Below are 17380 nucleotides of genomic sequence, written 5' to 3'. Positions count from 1 at the left end.
GCATACATCATTTTTTATGAAATAGCTGAGGCTCAACTCTGCAACATGATCTACAATTGTTGCTGGTCTCTTTCTGGTAAAAGGCTCCATAAACTTACTGCAGTATTATTATCAGTGCTTTTTTTCTAGGAAAAAAAAGGTACCCTCACCGTGAAGTTGTTACAGTAAGTGCCACACTTTTTAACAATTAAAGTACCCCCTTAAAAAAGCACTAATTATTATCATTTACAGTGGTACCTTGGTTTAAGAACTTAATTTGTTCTGGAGGTCTGTTCTTAACTTGAAACGGTTCTTAACCTGAGGTACTACTTTAGCTAATGGGGCCTCCTGCTGCCGCTGCGCCACTGCTGCATGATTTCTGTTCTCATCCTGAAGCAAAGTTCTTAACCCGAGGCAATATTTCTGGGTTAGCGGAGTCTGTAACCTGAAGCATATGTAACCTAAAGCGTATGTAACCTGAGGCACCACTGTATTGCTATATATATATATATATATATATATATATATATATATATATATATAGAAAAACTCTTCACAAGCTCAAGAGGTCAAGACACAAAAGCTTTAGCAACTAATCTACACTTAATGACCCACCCAGTGGTATTCAGAATATCACTCATGAAATCACTCAAGATATCCCTCAAGTAATTAAGGAACAAAAGAAGAAAAGGCACACTAATCTAGGAACTTCCTCTCTGCCCAGAACGTTGGAGGCTATACACCACACCCCTCAACAGTATTTATAGAAACTCAAACACCAGATTCTGCTCTGTTCCAGTAACAAGAAGCCGAAAGCACCAGCCTGAAGATGACGAGTGAGACCTCGTCGAAACGTCGCACAGACACCCCGACTCTTACACGGGAAGACACCCGAAGACACCAAAACCTGCATATATATATATATATATATATATATATATATATATATATATATATATATTTGTCTCAGGTTGATATACGATAACCAAAAGCAAGCAAGCAAACACTTTTAAAATCATGCAAACTAGACATTTGTTGTAAATATTCATTTATCTAGCTGGAAAAGCCTATTGGAATAAATTTATATTCAGTTGTTTCCATGAAGAAGGCTAACTTAAGCACTTAGCTTCCTGAGTCTCTGCTACCCAGGCCTTCTGTGATGTCACAACAGCTGAGCCAATGGTGGCCAGACATCATGGCTACATCAGCTGATGGTATTACCAGTGGTGTGGCAGGCAGCAAAGTCAGAAGTAAAAGAACATGCTAGCTGGGCTGATGGGAGTTGAAGTCCCAAAGATCTGGAGGATTCCAGGTTGAGCAAGACTGGTAAACCTAATGATAAATGGATGTTTAAAACAGTTTCTTATAGATTTACCAGATTATCTAGCTGCTAGGAATGGGGGAGAAATTCAGTTAAATTTGCACTTACTGGCAAATGTACCTCCTTCACACTTTCTGAAATTATCTGAGAAACAAAACATCCTGAATTTCCTTCTGCCCATATTTAATGAAGGTTATATTTTTGTAATAGCTGCATAAAATGGGCCATATGTGAAATTTGCTGCCTTGCTGATTTTAATTTTCCATTAAATTCAATTCCAATTTACATCTCCCCCAAGTATAATCTCTGCTTAAGTAAACTTCCCCAATTTCTTAAGCCCTTTATGAAGAAAATTGAGCTGTCTCTTCACTCGGTGCCTATAGCGACAGTAACGTGACCATTGTGTGTTTTTCCAGGACTTCTTCAACAAATAGGCGTTGGCCATTTTCATCTCAATAATTCCCGCCCCCTGCCCCCCAAGTCTAAATCTGCACCTATTAGTATTGCCACACCCATGTGGTATTTGAGGCAAGGACAATATTTACCAATTCTTTTGTTAGTAGAGATGTTATTTGAGATATTCATTCTGTAATAAATATCTCTAACTATTTGATCTGTTTCCCAGTCTTTATCACTTTAAGCCTTGCTGCATGTCTGTACTGTATCTGTGGGATGTTTAAACTCTAAGCATCCAATGTGTTTCAATGCCAGTCATATCTATTTGGAAGAGCTCTGAGACTCGAAATTCCATTCCCCCCCTAATCCTAGCTGTTGGAGGGCTTGCTTCTTATCAGCCTTCTTCCTCCTCCAAATCACCATCATTGTCTTCTTTGTCTAGGCCCCCAGCCCTTATTCCTTCATGTAGTTCCAAGTGCAGAATCTATACTTGGTTGCTGTGTGAGTGTCTCCATTGTGGGGCACCACTAAATGAAAGAGAAATCCCTAGTAATATCAGAACCCCACTTCCTGGAGCTTTAAAGTAATTGTCATCTGTAATGTTTCTGGGGCTACGTCTAGGGCAGTTTCATGTTTTTTCCTGTTCTGGTTTTACCCTCTACCCCAGCTTCATTTTCGATGAGGTGGCACAGCAGTCTATTAATTCTTGTTGGAAAGTCTTAAACTTCTGTGCCACCTCCTCCTTCATAGCTGATTTCAAGGCCACTGAGGTTACTGGTGTGTCCTCATTCATTTCTTGTGGCTGGTCCAGCTGGGTGTTCTGACGCCATTTTAGATGCTGCGGCATCACCCTCAGGCCCCAAGTGACGTTCTTTGTATATCATCGCAAAATGGACTCGAATGTTATGCTTCTTAGATTTGCTTGGTCCCTACAGCATACCCCGTTCTATAGACAAGATTCAGGGATAATTTTCATAGACAACGGAGCTATCAGCCTACGCCACCATCTTGTTGATGCTCAAGCTCCTTCCCTTTCAGGAGGATTCTTTAAATAAATAAAAATGTGGAATTGTTGAGAACAAAAGAACTGAAAAATGAGAAACTTAAGAGAAACAAAAATTGACAAGTTCACCCATCCCTTCTAGCTATTGATTAAAATGGACCAAATCAATGCACAAGCCAGGGAAAAGTATAAATTTCCTATCTAAACATAGCCTTTTCCTACCAGGTTTGATTGTTGTGCATGTAGAAGTTCATTTTAACCCATTACATGAATGTGAAGGGACACCCCCAGGTGAAATTATGCCTGAAGGACAAAGCCCTAACCTGATATGCAATGGTGTCAATCTATAATGACCCAATTTTGGTTGGTGAAGGAAGCATGGATTTATATTTGAGCAAAGGAAATGAGTCAAAATCATTTTCTCTCTCCCTGTCCCCCTCTCTCTCTCTTTATTAAATGCCTAGGCAAATTTCTTTGAGGTGGTTTCCCTTAAACCTCTCTGTGTTTTTTCCCTTTTAAATACAAAAAATACCATTTGATTTTCCTGGACGCTAACCTAGACAGCTGATAGATTTTCCCTCATTACATGTGACAGGTAACCCCCCACCCCACCCCAATCAAGTGGCCTTCAGAATATTTTTTCATTTGCACAAGAGAGAACCTAAGTTCACTTACACACACACACACTCTGTCCTGGAAGCAAGAGCACATTCTACCATTCTCCATTCCAGTACTCCTCCCCAGGGTAAAATTGGACAGAGTACATTTAAATGTCACTCAAACCCCCCTCTTTTTTCCACTCAGTTTTAACCATATGGGTTAATTTTACCCTCTCTCTAATTCCCCTATTATTACACATTCTTTAAGTATTTTTTTAAGTATTATGAGGAGATTCAACACATGTTGAGGATTTCCCCCTTCAATTAATGGGAGAAAGGGAGGCTGTTAGGTCTCTTTTTGCAGTGTTTCAGAGGGAGGGGTTCAAGAGAAAGGGTCTTTCATTGGGGATTGCAAAACATCTCATGGCAAAGGTCAGCAGGGTAACAGGAAAATGATTTGTGTTTGCTCTCTGAAGAGGTGCATCAAGAAAGAGTCCAGAAATGCTTGCAACTTTTGTTTAAAAAGCAAAATAAAATTGCATACTCCACCAAACATGCTGTTTTTAAAAGTATGTCCCATTCTTTTCCATTATTTGATTAAAGTTAGTTGAAGCCCTAAAGCAGTAATAATTTTGAGGATCCCTGCTCCACCATTAATACTTATTTTGCATTTAGGAAACCCAACTAGATGGCGGAGTATTATTAGTATTAGAATTAGTATTAGCATTAATAATAATAATAATAATAATAATAATAATAATAAACATATTTCTTTCTTGCTTTTTCATCCCCAAAATGGATACTCAAAACAGCTGGTAAAATTTACATTATGTGGTGTGGCACTTTAGAGCAGCTGTGGGCAAATTTCAGGTTTGTGGCATCTACTTTGTAGTTTGTCACATGGAGAAGCCAAGTGCAAAATATTGGTGGGACTGGAGCCAAAAGCAAAAAATTAATAATTGTGACACGGGGGATGGAACCCATGACCAACACATCTGGCTGGTTAGAATGCTCCTGTTAGGAGTTAAGGAAACACTGAAACATCTGCTTGAGATCCCTTTGGTTAAAACCAGTCCATATTCATACGGACCTGGAATCAACAGTTGGCATGGCTTCTGGGCTCAAGCTCTTGCATGGGGACCCAATACCTATCAGATCTAGCCGTAGGACCAATGCTATGTTGTGTTGTGATAAAACCAAGCTGAAAAATGTACCCACCCAGCTACTAATTCCTCTTTATCTGGAAAGAGCTCGTATCTAAAAACAGTTTTAGGGATGGAAGAGGAAATCCTGGAATTTTAACATGAATGGATAAATTTAAAGTGCATCCTATTGCAGTCTACTCAGTGGTAGTTCAGTAGGACTTACTTCCAGGTGCATAGGATTGCAGCATTAGATCTATCAATGGTTGGACGAATGGTTAATAATCCTGCTCATGGTTTCATCCAGTGCTCATTATTTGCTTACTTTTCTGAATAGCACCAAATAACAGATTATAATTAGGATTTCCATTTTTATTCATGGGTATAATATACTGGTGAGGGGTGCATGGTCAGAAGAAACATTTCCTGAGAACCTATCAGTGAAAATTACTCCCCTTTTTGTTCTGTTACCCCTACGTGCTGTTGCTTCTGCAACATCCACTCCACCTCCCACCCTTTTCCTTTCCTCTTCCTGGGTTTGCCACATAGGAAATTCTAACCAACTGGGGATCACAGAATGAAGTGGATGACATCGTGCAGGTCTTCAGCCAACCGTGTTTGGCTATGCAACATAAAACCATCAGTGAGGACAAACAACATTAACTGAGAGTGAATGTATTGCTTCCTGGAATAGTCACACACAGAACCCCAATGAGTCAAGGATCATTGCAATGAATGGGATGTTTTCATTATACTATTTAGCCAGGTTTGGCTATGTGTCCGTATCACTGAGGCCAGGTTAAGGGAAGGGAGAAAGAAATGAGGGCAATGTAGATGAATAGGAAGAGGGGGCAAGGGGGTGTTTTTTTCAATACTGCCCAAATGTTTTCCCCAAAACACTAAATAGTTATGGCATAACCTTAATTACAGTGCTCGTGAATTTATGGAGCAGGGGCTTATTAAAGTTCATTATGAGCCAGATAAATTGGAGGATGAAATTATAGCTATCCTGTGGGACTTGACATTTGAGCACATAAAGGAAAAATAACTTGGGCATGACTGAGACTGGACTACTAGGGATGGTTACTGCCAAGTTTTTACTACCTTTAAAAAGAAATTAAAGCAAGCCCAGAATTCAGAGAACCACATGATGGAAGAGACACACGCAAGAGATCATTAGACATATAGCAGTTTGTATTTTGACTCATAGCCTGAAATTCAGTTTACATTTTTCCTAATCAATGAAGCTAATATTGCTTACAGCTCAGGCATATGCCTCTGCTCAGAAGCAAGTCCTGTTGATTTCAGTGGGGTTTGCTACCTCATCCGTGGGCAACGAGCTAAGACTCAAATCTCCCATAAACAACAGTAATTACATGTGACAATAAATTGTGCCGCAATGAAACCAACCACCATTCCCGCCCCCAAATGGTAAAAACAGATCTGAAATGTTTCCCTGCTAAGAGTTCCTCAAACTGGAAGGAACAATTTATGAAAGCTCCATGTTGGAACTGAAGGCAAGTTAGTATCAGATTTATAACTGCAGTGCTGTATACATCCAGGGCATTATGTCAGATGGAGATATAGAAGATAAAGGTATCAGGCGCCTGATGAAGTGCAGGTGACCAGTAACTCTGTACTGTAAGCTGAAAGTCATATGTCAATTCTTGCCTCTCTCTCTCTCTCTCTCTCTCTCTCTCTCTCTCTCTCTTTTTGTTCTTGTTCAGTGGAAAAAAGTAGCATTAGCAAGCCAAATGTTCCTCCATCAAAATCAAAGGTGCAATCTGTCAAATGCAGTTGCTATACAACAACCTTCACAGGGTTCTGCCAGGTCTGTATGGTGCAATTGGTTTCTGCAATAGGCAATTTAAGATTAATGGATCTCCCTCCCCACCCCTTCTGTTCCTTTATTTTATTTTTATTTTTAAATAATGTATATTAAAGATTTTCCTCATTTACAAAAGCACATGCATTGTCTCTTTCTTCAGGTTGTGTTTTCTATGGATCGGTTACATTTGTTGTGAGACATTGGTGTTATATGCAGTATAAGGTTGGGAAGGAAAGAGGGGGGATGGGAGAGAGGGAGTGGGGTGGTGAAGCTTATGTTCTTTTACTTAGCGTATATATGTGGGTTTTGTGTCAGTGTCACTTGGGTAGGTTGTCTTTCTATTCACTAGTTATGTTTCCTTGGTGGTAAGAGAGGTTGGGGAGGCCTGGGGTGTGGTTGGTTGTCTTTGGTTGGCTGCAGTGGGATTTGTTTGTGGGGGGGGGGTTGTTGGGTTAAGTTAGCCATACTGAATTGTATGCTGTCAGTGGGTTCATGCTGTTTGTTAAGTTGTGGGTGAACATATCAGACAACACAACGATTCTCCAAACAGCTCTTGTTTATTCACAGGTCAGAACAGAACTGAACTGAAGGGTTCAGCCAGCCTGCTTATATAGAGCTCCACTAGAACAAAACAGTAACCACTTTCTGTAACTATCCAATCACTTTCAATCCCTTATTTGCATATGTGGACCTGAGTGAAAACTACCGTATCTACAGTATCCCCCTGCTGGCCCAGGGTGAGAACTTCAGTACATAACACTGTTGTCTTGTTGGGCTGTGTATGTGATAAAGGGGAGCCATGCTGGAGTGAAGGCATCCTCATCTATTTCTCCCCGTGTCAGTTTCAGTCTACTGGTTAGTAAGGCTGTTTCCCATACTACTTGATACCAGTGTTCCATGTTTATTCCTGACAAGTTCTTCCAGTGTCTGGCTATGCTGTTTCTGGCTGCTGAGAGAAGTGGGTTATGAGCTCTTTATAGGTGAGTGGGCATTGTTATCTTGGAAGATGTTCAGTAGGGCCAGTTCTGGGGTGACTTCTAGTACCTGTTTAGTTATTTTGCTTATTTCTTATATGACTGTTGTCCAGAAGAGTTGGGTTTGGGGGCATTCCCACCATATGTGGACGTATGAGCCTGTGAAGGTGCAGCCTTGCCAGCATTTTGGTGAGGTTCCTGGGTGTATCAGCACCACTTTCCATGGTGTTAGGTATAATCTGTAAGTGAGTTTCAGAGTGAGTTCTTTTCTTTTCACTGATATGGATTTTAAGGGAGGTTTAGACCACATTCTAATTCAATTGGTGGGGTTATTTTCATAGCCTATGTCATCCTCCCATTGTTTTTTGATTGCGTCAAGGGGTTTGGGGGGGGTGTTTCACAGCCGTGTTTTATATATTGTGGATACCATCCCCTTGCCACATCCTGTTGTTGTTAGGAGAAGGTTTTCAAAGGTGGGCAAGGGCCTAGTGGCTGTTGATTTTACCAATGGGTTGTTTAAGAAGGCATGTAGTTGGCGGTTTGTTAGTCAAGGTATTTGGGTGTCCCCTAGTTTGTTTTGTGTTTCTTTTTTTGATATGGGTTTGCTATTTTTAGAAGTCTGCTAGGCGATATAGGCCTTTGGTTTACCAGGTTTTTATCTGGAGATCTTGTGCTGCATGGTGGAATAGTGGGTGGTGAGCCAGAGGGATTAGTGGAGATTGGGTTGGGGACAGTTTGCCTACTTCTTCCTTCCATGCTTTAAGCATGATCTGTGTGAACCTGTTTAGTGTGGTGGGGATTTTCCTTAGTTTGTTTTGGAGGAAAGTGTATGCTGGGGTGGGAGTGTTTTCGTTTATATCTCTCTCCAAGTATACCCATTGTTTTGTCTCATCTTCTAGAATGTATGGATTATGTAGCACACTTGGTTGGCAATGTAGTATAGTTCTGTGTTGGGGATTTCACATCCTGAGTAGGGGAGGTGCAGGTGTTTGGGGCTTATTCTTGGCTTTTCGTGTGAGAAGATAAATGAGTGTCGTTTTTTCTGCCATTTGTGGAGTTGCGTTGGTGGAATCCAAATTGGAAGGGTTTGGAATAGGTAGGTTAATTTTGGAAGGGCGGTAATTTTGATCACGCCTATTTTATCTGAGAGAGTGAAGTTGGTATTGCTCCATCTCTTCAGGTCTTTGTTAATTTGTCACCATAGGGGTTTATAATTGTTGAGGTTTCTGGTTATTTGTACCCCTAGGTATTTGAACTTGGTGTGGCAGAGTTTTTTCTTTGTGATATTGGTGAATTCTTTTTGGATATGGGGGAGGGGAGTGTTGAAGCACATAGCCTCAGATTTTGCAAAGTTTACTTCTAGGCCCGATACCATTGAAAATGTGTTGGGTTCTTTGGTTAAGGTAGTTGCTCTGGGGGTGGGTCTAGTGCAGGGGTCTGCAACCTGCGGCTCCGGAGCCGCATGTGGCTCTTTTACACCTTTGCCGCGGCTCCGGGGCGGATACTAGCGAGGGGAGGAGGCTACATTGTAAGGGGCATGTACGCTGGTCACTGTTTTGAAGGGGAGTGAAGAACACACACACACAAAAAGGTAACTTGTTAATTTAACGTTTATTTCTATGAGGAGGAGTAATTCTGAGGGGTCAAACAAAGAAATAATAAAAAGTGACAAAAAAGTTATTTTTATAATGACGAGTTTTGCGGCTCCCAGTTTTTTTTTCCTTCGGAAATGGGTCCAAGTGGCTCTTTTTGTCTTAAAGGTTGCAGACTCCTGGTCTAGTGTCATGACCATCAGGTCATCTGAAAAGAGCCCTAATTTATAGGTTTTGCCTTTTATTTCCACTCCCTTGATGTCAGGGACTGCCCGGGTTAGGATTGCTAGGGGTTCCAGGGCCAGAATGAATAGGAAGGGAAACACTGAGCATCCTTGTTTTGTGCCTCTTTGGAGTGCTAGGATATTAGAGTCCATGTTGTTAATTCTGCATTTTGTGGAGGCTTGCAAATATATTTGTCAGAGGGTTTGTAGGAAGTTAGGGCCAAACTTTATGTTGGTTAGTACTGCTTATAGGTAGTTCCATTCTAAGCAATCAAAGGCATTCCCCTGTGGCCTCCCTGACTCATGATACAATCATGGAAAGTACAAATGCATCAGTATTGCTTTTTATTGCAGAGTTTCATGAATACCCAGAAGGGAATGTGCACACCTCTAAACCACAGGGTTTTCTGCCAATAGGAACATGCCCCTCATTCATGCAGTGGGGGTTGTGGGGTGGGCATGTGGGATGGAACTGAATGTGTGGTGCATTGGTTCCACTTTAGAAGCTAGACCAGGTAATTTGGAACTCCAAAACTAAGGAATTCAGATGGGGAGAATTTTGAGGACATCCCATAAGAAACAATGGATTCTCTTCTAACCCACCCACTGCATTTCTTTCCGTTGCTATTTCTTTGGCTTGATCTGCCCCTCTTCCCAAATTTTTTGTTCAGCTGGCAGAATTTCTAAAATTAATTCAGCTTGCCTTTTGCTAAAACCTTTACATATTTCCTTCTCCCATATGCATTGGCCACACAATTGTTGTGCATAAAGGTGTGGGGTGGGGGTGTTGTTAATGTAGGCTTGATGCAATCACAAAAAATAAATGTTTCAAAGTGTTGGTCCATTGTGGTGTTTTGTTTGTTTGTTACATTTACATCCTGTGTTTCCTCTAAGGAGGTTACAGTGGCTTCCGTTGCTCTCCCTCTCCTCATTTCATCCCCACAACACCTTTGTGAGGTAGGTTAGGTTGAAAGACAATGAGCGGCCCAAGGTCACTCAGTGGGTTTAATGGCTGAGTGGGAGTTTGAACCCATGGTCTCCCAGATCCTAATCCAACACCGTAACCACTATACTGCCGACTGTTGAGCTGGTCGTGCACGGTAACAGAAGCATCTGCGGTTGAATACTGATAGTGTTTATTGAAAGATAGGCAGACTATGTACAAAAGCAGAATCCTTTCACTTTGTTCTTCTCACCACCTTGCCGTTCTCACACTGCAGATTGCAGGCTCGTCCTGCAATCTCAAATGCCTGAACGTCTCACTTCAGAGTGCAAAATGCTACTGCCTGCTACAAACTGAGAGCAAATTGCCTTTATCTCAGCTTCCAATGTCCTTGAACCTTAGACATGTGCTGTAAGCCACCCAGAGTGGCTGGGGAAACCCAGCCAGATGAGCAGGGTATAAATAATAAATAAATAATAAAATTATTCTTTTTTACTACTACTACTGGTGCACTGGCCCTGAGCCAAGTACTCCAGTTAACTGTTGCTGAATGTGCAAATTACTGAAGTATACTGAAATGCCTCTTCTCAACGTATATGTGTGCATTTGGGATGTAGAGGAAGGGGAAGTGACTACAGCAAACTTGCATACACAGTGTTTTGTGCAGAGTCCAGGAATGAAACAAGAAGCATGACCTGCAACTAAATGTTGCAGCATGGAGTGTTCATTTTCAGTGTTTCAAACAGACAAAGCCCTCCTGCAAGACACTCCATTCTGCCCCCACCCACCCACCCAATTGTCCATTACCAGCCTCTTACAGATGCATGCACAGTCCTCATTGGGTTGTTTGAGGAGTTTTTATGGTGCAGCTGCATTCGGATTGGTGTGTACAGTTCTGGTTGCCTCAACTCAAAAAGGATATTGTAGGCTTGGGAAAAGTTCAGAAAGGGGCAACAAAAATGTTCAAGGGGTAGAGGAGGAAAGGTTACAGCATTTGATGCCTTTTAGTTTAGAGAAAAGGAAAGCAAGACCTGATAATTATAGAGGTAAGTTTTCCTCCTTCTCCCATAATGCTACAACCTGGAAATACTAAGGGAACCTGTATGTTCTAGGCAGTGATGATGGCCACAAAAATGAATGTCTTCAAAATAGGACTAGACTATTTTGGACAAGGCAATCAATGGCTACTAGCTAGGATGGCTATGCTCTACCTCAACCGTCAGAGGCAATGCACCTCTGAATACCACTTGCTAGGAATTGCAGTTGGGTAGAGTGTCCTGCTTTCAGTCTTTCCGAGGCATCTTGTTGGCCACGGTGAGAAGAGGATGCTTTGCTGACCATTGGCTTGATCCAGCAGGCTGCTCTTGTGTTCTTACACTTCTTGTGGGGGGCAGGGCTCCTAATGATTTTTAAACAATTCTGCAAACCTTGGAGTTTCCTGGAGTCTTCTGATAGCTGCCTCGTGTGTGTGTGGATGGTGCTGTTTTGAGTACCATATATAAAGAACAGCACTTGTTCTCGAATGAATGATAGACAATCCCTTAATACATTGGTTTCACTTTTGGTGGGGAAAGTCTAGGTAATTCAGAAATTGAACCTTTGGACAAGAAGTCAAAGAAAGAGAATCTTTGAAGCATCACCATGAGATGATTTCTCTATTTCTTGATGACAGGAGAGCAGGGCGTGAGGTCAAATAATTTGCAAATGACAATAGATCACAGAAAGGGGCTCAGCATCTGTCTGTGAAGATTAAGGCTTTCCATATTCATTGCATTTCTTTTCTTTAGGAAAAAAAGGATAATACTGCATTAATATGACCTAAGCTTCCAAACCATTCCTGATTATATCATCCTCAATCATGTTTTGCTTTTCTTTAATTCTTCACCATAGGAAATTTAAAAAGTTTGGTTGATCCCTGGCCAAGTTTCTTTGGTTTTCTTTTCCTTTTTTTTCAAATGTGTTGCAGTGTGAAGGAAATAAAAGATTACTTGAAATAGTTTTTTTAAATAACATGTCATCTCAGCAGAGATAACAGTTTCTTCATAATACTCTCAGCTGGCTCCAATTAGAGTCGATAAGAGAACAAAGGAAAAAAAACAAGTGTGTACACTCTTTAAAAACCCACATTTCATCCTTGAATTGTAATACTCCATCATCACCAAAAAAAAAAAACAACCCCAACTCCAAAAAAATCCCTATGACCACATTTCCTACATTTTAAAACTAAAACACATAGACCTGGAAACAAAATGATCAAAACAAAAACCTTATGGCAGAGTGATGCAAATTCCATCTGTGATTGTATCACAGAATTTGGCAACACTGCTTGGCATCCTGAGATTCTTGGTGGTACTTCTTTTCAAAGTCAAGTTGCTAGTCCTTATGGATTAAATTGATACATTTGAAAGCACACCAGTAAATCTCAGGAGGCAGAGGAGGAATTATGAACAGGAATTTTATTGCTTGAAGGGCTCCAGCACTCCTTATCATTCCCAGGTAGTGCAGTTAGGTAAATTTAGACTGTGACTTACTTGTCTTATGTGGTACGGCTGGGGAGCTCAGTGAAATCTATTATCAGTGGAGGCTAATCCATTAGGGTGAATGGGGCACTATCCCGCCAACACAGGCTATCTATCCCCAGCCAGCCCCTAACTGCCTGCCTTCTTGCTTACATCTAGTTCAGGGGGTAGAAGCATTGCCTCTCAACTTCCTTCTCCTCCTTATCAATGCTGCCCTTGTAGAACTCAGCAGGGAGAAGGATGTGGACAAAACTGGAATTACAGTAGCTGGATCGGTCTTCATTGACTCTGGCTCCACCTACTGTTAGCCTCCCTGCCTTCTGCCCTGCCAGTTTCATTGAGCACCAGCCATCACTGTCCAATTACATTATTAACTTCAAATATAGCCAGGTCTGCTATGTTTGGTCATCCTGCTGAGTAGGGCCCTGGACTTCTGCCCCAAAGCTCTCTCCTAGCAATGCAACTTCTTAAGTCATAATGAGGACAGGCCCATGACTCAAATGTGTATAGGTTAATTTACAGAGGGGAAGAAATGCACATTTAGGCTGACATGGGAAGGGGATGAGGAAATGAATTGTGGCTGTTAGGGCTTTATCTGAGTTCAGGAGTGCCAAAAGGGTTTTCTGTGTCCAGCGAGATTTGCTCCCCCCACCTTTCAATCTGCAATCTATTGGTGAGAATTGCTGTTTAATGCCTAGTAAAACATAAACAACTGCATATGTGAAAATTAAAGTGCTAGGTGGCTAAGGTCCCACCAGTATTGCACTTTGTAACTTGCTCAGTCAGCCTTTACTACTACTACTAATATGATAATTATACAAAAGAAGAGGTCTCAAAGTGACTTGCCAAGGTGAAATACAACAAATAAGAACAATTTTAATGGGATAGCATTGAAATCCTTTCGGTATGTAGAGTGAGCAGCCTTTAAGCTTGTGAGCCTTGGTTAGAGAGTAGAATTTACTTGTTGCAGTCACACACCGAGAAAGATGCTTGTAGATAATAAAATAATAAAGTTGTTTGTAGCACATTTTTTTTTAAAAAAAAAAAACTTGAATAGAAAATTTTCATTTCTAGCCTAAGTAACCAACCTAGAGAAGAACAAGGCAGCCATGCTTTCTCCTTTGTTCTCTGAAGTTAATTCCAAGGTAAACTCTCATCTAGAGATCTGAGAGAGAAGTGGGAGGAGGAGGAAGCTGTAAACAGGATGTAATCTAATGCAGTATTTATCAGCCTAAACAACAAAGAGATAGAGAAGTAAACTGATATGTTAAGGGTACAAGGCTAGTCTGGGAATGTTGTTGTCCTTCACTCTATCGGCCTTAACCCTATGCTGGCGTCTCTTCTGCAAGGTGAGTTGCACCCAAACTTCCAACAAATTTTAAACTTTGTTGTTGTTGTTGTTTAGTCGCTTAGTCGTGTCCGACTCTTCAGGACCCCATGGACCAGAGCACGCCGGGCACTCCTGTCTTCCACTGCCTCCCGCAGTTTGGTCAAACTCATGCTGGTAGCTTCGAGAACACTGTCCAACCATCTCGTCCTCTGCCGTCCCATCTCATCAATTTTAAACTAGAAAACCTTAAAACACCAGATCTCCTTCCCACACACCTCTCCTAGCTATTTGTTTAATTGCATTTTAAAATGCTAATTAAACATTAGTTCCAACCTTAAACTTACTCAGGACCAGATCCAGGGTAGAAAGTGGTCCCCAGGTCAACCCAGGATGAGTCACTGTCAACCAGATGTCCCCTCTTAATTGGAGTCACAGTGCATGTGCAACCCTATTAATTACCAAAGGCCTGGGTGAACAAAAAGCTGTTAGCTTGGTGCCTAAAGGCTGACAAAATACCACCCAGTATGTTTCCCTGGGTTGAGCATTCCACTGGTGAAAAGGCCATTCTCATGTTACCATCACCAGTACCTCCCTCAGGTGGGACATATGGATAATTGCAAGCAGAGTTAAATATAATAACAACTTTCCTTTTAAAAAAAGTAAAAAATAAGGAAGGGGCAAGCACAAAAAGACCCAGCACAAAAGATTTCCACAACACCCACCAAAAATGCGTCTGGCCACTCCCATGACACTTGGACATCTATGTTTCTCCTCTAAAATTACTTACTTTTTTTCAAATCAAAGGCACTTTCCTGTACTATTGCAAGCATACTGCAAAACAGACCTGTCTCCCTGAGAATTTAATCCTACTGCTTTCATACTACCACCTTCCACCCCTGCAGTGTAGCCACTGCCTAACTCATAGCCAGGATGGGGAAGGGAATCCAATAGTTCCATATCTTTAATTATTACCGTAATTTCAGTCACATAATTTGTTGTTGTTTTTTTCTGGGTGAAAATGTGGGTTGCTTTAATAAGTAGAGTGGCATGCAGCCTTAATTTTCAGTAGCTTGAGAAGGCTTCTAAGACTCTCCCTGGAGCCCAACAGAAATTGAACTTCAATTCCCCTTTGGTCTTCCAGAGGATGAACCCTTGTTTGTTCCTTTCCGCCCAAGAGATTTTGCATAGCACCTAACAGAGCCACATTTGAATGGCTGCTACCTCCTCTTGCATTCCGTCTTGAGGTCAATGCTCAAGGCTTCACCCTCAGCCAGCCTTTTCCTTTCCCCTCACCTAGTGGCGGATGGGGCACTGCCCCACCAAGCCTACTGCCATTAGCCATTTGCCTGTCTTCTTTCTTACTGCCAGTTAGGGGGTGGCTCTGCTTGTCATTGGCTCTGGTTTCTGCTCTACCAGTCTAAATGGGCACTGGCCACCTCTCCCCTGCTTCTTTGTTGTTGGTGGTGCTGTCTAGCCTGATCAATAGTTCTAGAGAACTCAAAAACATGTACACTATTTTGCGGTATTTTGATTGGCCTAACAAATGTATTGTCTGTTTCATTATTAGTATTAGTAGTAGTAGTTTTAATCTGAATGGTTTATTTAATTAGATGAATATATTTAGACTTCATTTTATCTATTAAGCAATGCTTCTTGTGATTGTGCAAACATATGCAAATCTACTCATACATAGGTCCTAAGACTTACTCTCGGGTAAAAGGTAACAAATGGAAACTAATGCAAAACACTTATAGAAATTGTAAACAGTGCTAATATTCTCTCTTCCATATCATACCAAAAGAGCTCCCTCTTCGAAATTTATGCCTTTTAGGCACAGGTATAATCTAAAACAAGAGGTATGCTTTTTGATCCAGGGATGTTATTTTACACTCATGCAAATTTATGCAAATTTAATAGCCTGATCAATTGTAGGGAGTTTTAAGTGGTTTCTTTAATCAAATAAGAGTCCTAAAAAGATTGAATTGGGAAATTGCTCTTTGGGATTTTTGCAAACTGGGTTTTGCAAAGTACTGGGGGGGGGGGCGTGTTTGTGTGTGTTTTGCCTGAGAATCTTTATCCCGTTCCGAGTCGGATATTCTTTTTTCAGTTCTGCTTGGCGCTAGATGTTCAGTTCAATAAGCAGTAGTGATACTTGAGTTCCTAAATGTACTTACGTACTGAATGTAAATCGCTGGCTCCCAAATGTAATATCCACGATCAAAACTTTGAGGCTGCCTTTGCTGAAATAAAAGATAGACCTAGTGGATGATTAGCGATTTCTGGGCAGGAAAGAACGTCACTGCCAAGCTGAGAGCGAATTCTTTCAGACTGGATAAACGGCAAACGCCCCTCTCGATTTGCTTGAAAGATCCTGGAACGTTCTAAAATCGAATGTTCCTTTTCCTCCCAAATAGCTCCAAATTCGCCTCCGCCTCCAAACCCGCTACCGTGCGCTCCGGTTTAACTTCAGTTTCCTCATGATCGACTGGTTTTGTACAGACAGCCTTGCCTGTTCTCAGAGAAAGAAATAAAGGATCAAGGAATGCTCTGAGGTTTTCAGTGGAAATGTACATACTTCCAGTATTTCTTTGCAAAGGCTTTCTGTCTCTCTTTAATTGTGAGCGCTACCTTTTGTGAAACTTTGTGGAGGATAGAAAAAATTCCCTTTGGCTCCGTGTGATGAGAGCCAGGGTTCTTTAAACCTCAGCCCTTGAATCGAATTGGAGCGTGGGGATAAAGGTTTGGAACAGAATACCTCGCTTTTGATCAGAGGCGGTTTCCAGAGACTTGGACGAGATAAAAGGTAGAATTGGGTAGGTCAGCTCCTATAACAAGCAGAAGCAGGTGTAGCACACAGCCGCTAAGCCTTGCTTGGGCTACAGCTCCTGGCTGAGCGGACACTATGAAAGACCAGGGTTTGTCTCTGAGCAAGGAGCAAAACGACCTGGTTTGGAATATTCGGACTGAATACATTTTTTAAATTGTAAACTCCTTGGATCCGTTAAGGTTAAAGGGAGGCTTATGCATATAATAAGTAATCAATAACATTAGAACTCAGGAGCATCCAATGAAGCGGAAAGTATTTCCTCTTACGATGCAGAGTTGAAACTAAGGAAGTCCACTCGCAGATGATGTCCATTTGCTTGGTATTCCACAGGGAAGAGCGCTATTGCGCCCAGGTCCTCCTTACAATTCCTCCCCCCGGGCATTGGTTTGCCACTGTGACTAGGTGGGCTCTGATCAAACAGGACTGGATCTTAGATATGTAAAGATATAGCATAGAAGGAAGCACAGACACCATTCAGTAGCAAATCCCAGCTGAATGTTGATGCTGCTCTGCTGTCTCTTTTATTCATTCCCTTAGTCGCCCCCCACTTAAAGTTATCACGATGTAAATATGCAGTCTTAAATTACTTGTGTGCAATTAGGGAAAGAGCGAGCAAGCTTCTTCCCTGTGTTCCCTCCCACGTCCAAGAAATGTCACGTCCAAACGCGGCGGCGAGAGGAATTCAAATATTTCCTTCACTTGT

General features: G+C 41.5%; 1 long non-coding RNA gene across 1 annotated transcript; it reads left to right on the top strand.

Annotated features, from left to right (window-relative positions):
* The first annotated feature begins 1227 nt into the window (after window positions 1-1227).
* Window positions 1228-5097, top strand: LOC309523850. The gene is made up of 2 exons (XR_014215670.1): window positions 1228-1305; window positions 4990-5097. It is a non-coding gene; the product is annotated as an uncharacterized lncRNA (long non-coding RNA).
* Window positions 5098-17380: the final 12283 nt, after the last annotated feature.

The sequence above is a fragment of the Podarcis vaucheri genome (assembly GCF_965113315.1).
Source record: "Podarcis vaucheri genome assembly, chromosome: Z".
NCBI lineage: Eukaryota > Metazoa > Chordata > Lepidosauria > Squamata > Lacertidae > Podarcis > Podarcis vaucheri.
Note: the sequence above shows the minus strand (reverse complement) of the source record. Positions and strands in the feature narration are given on the sequence as shown.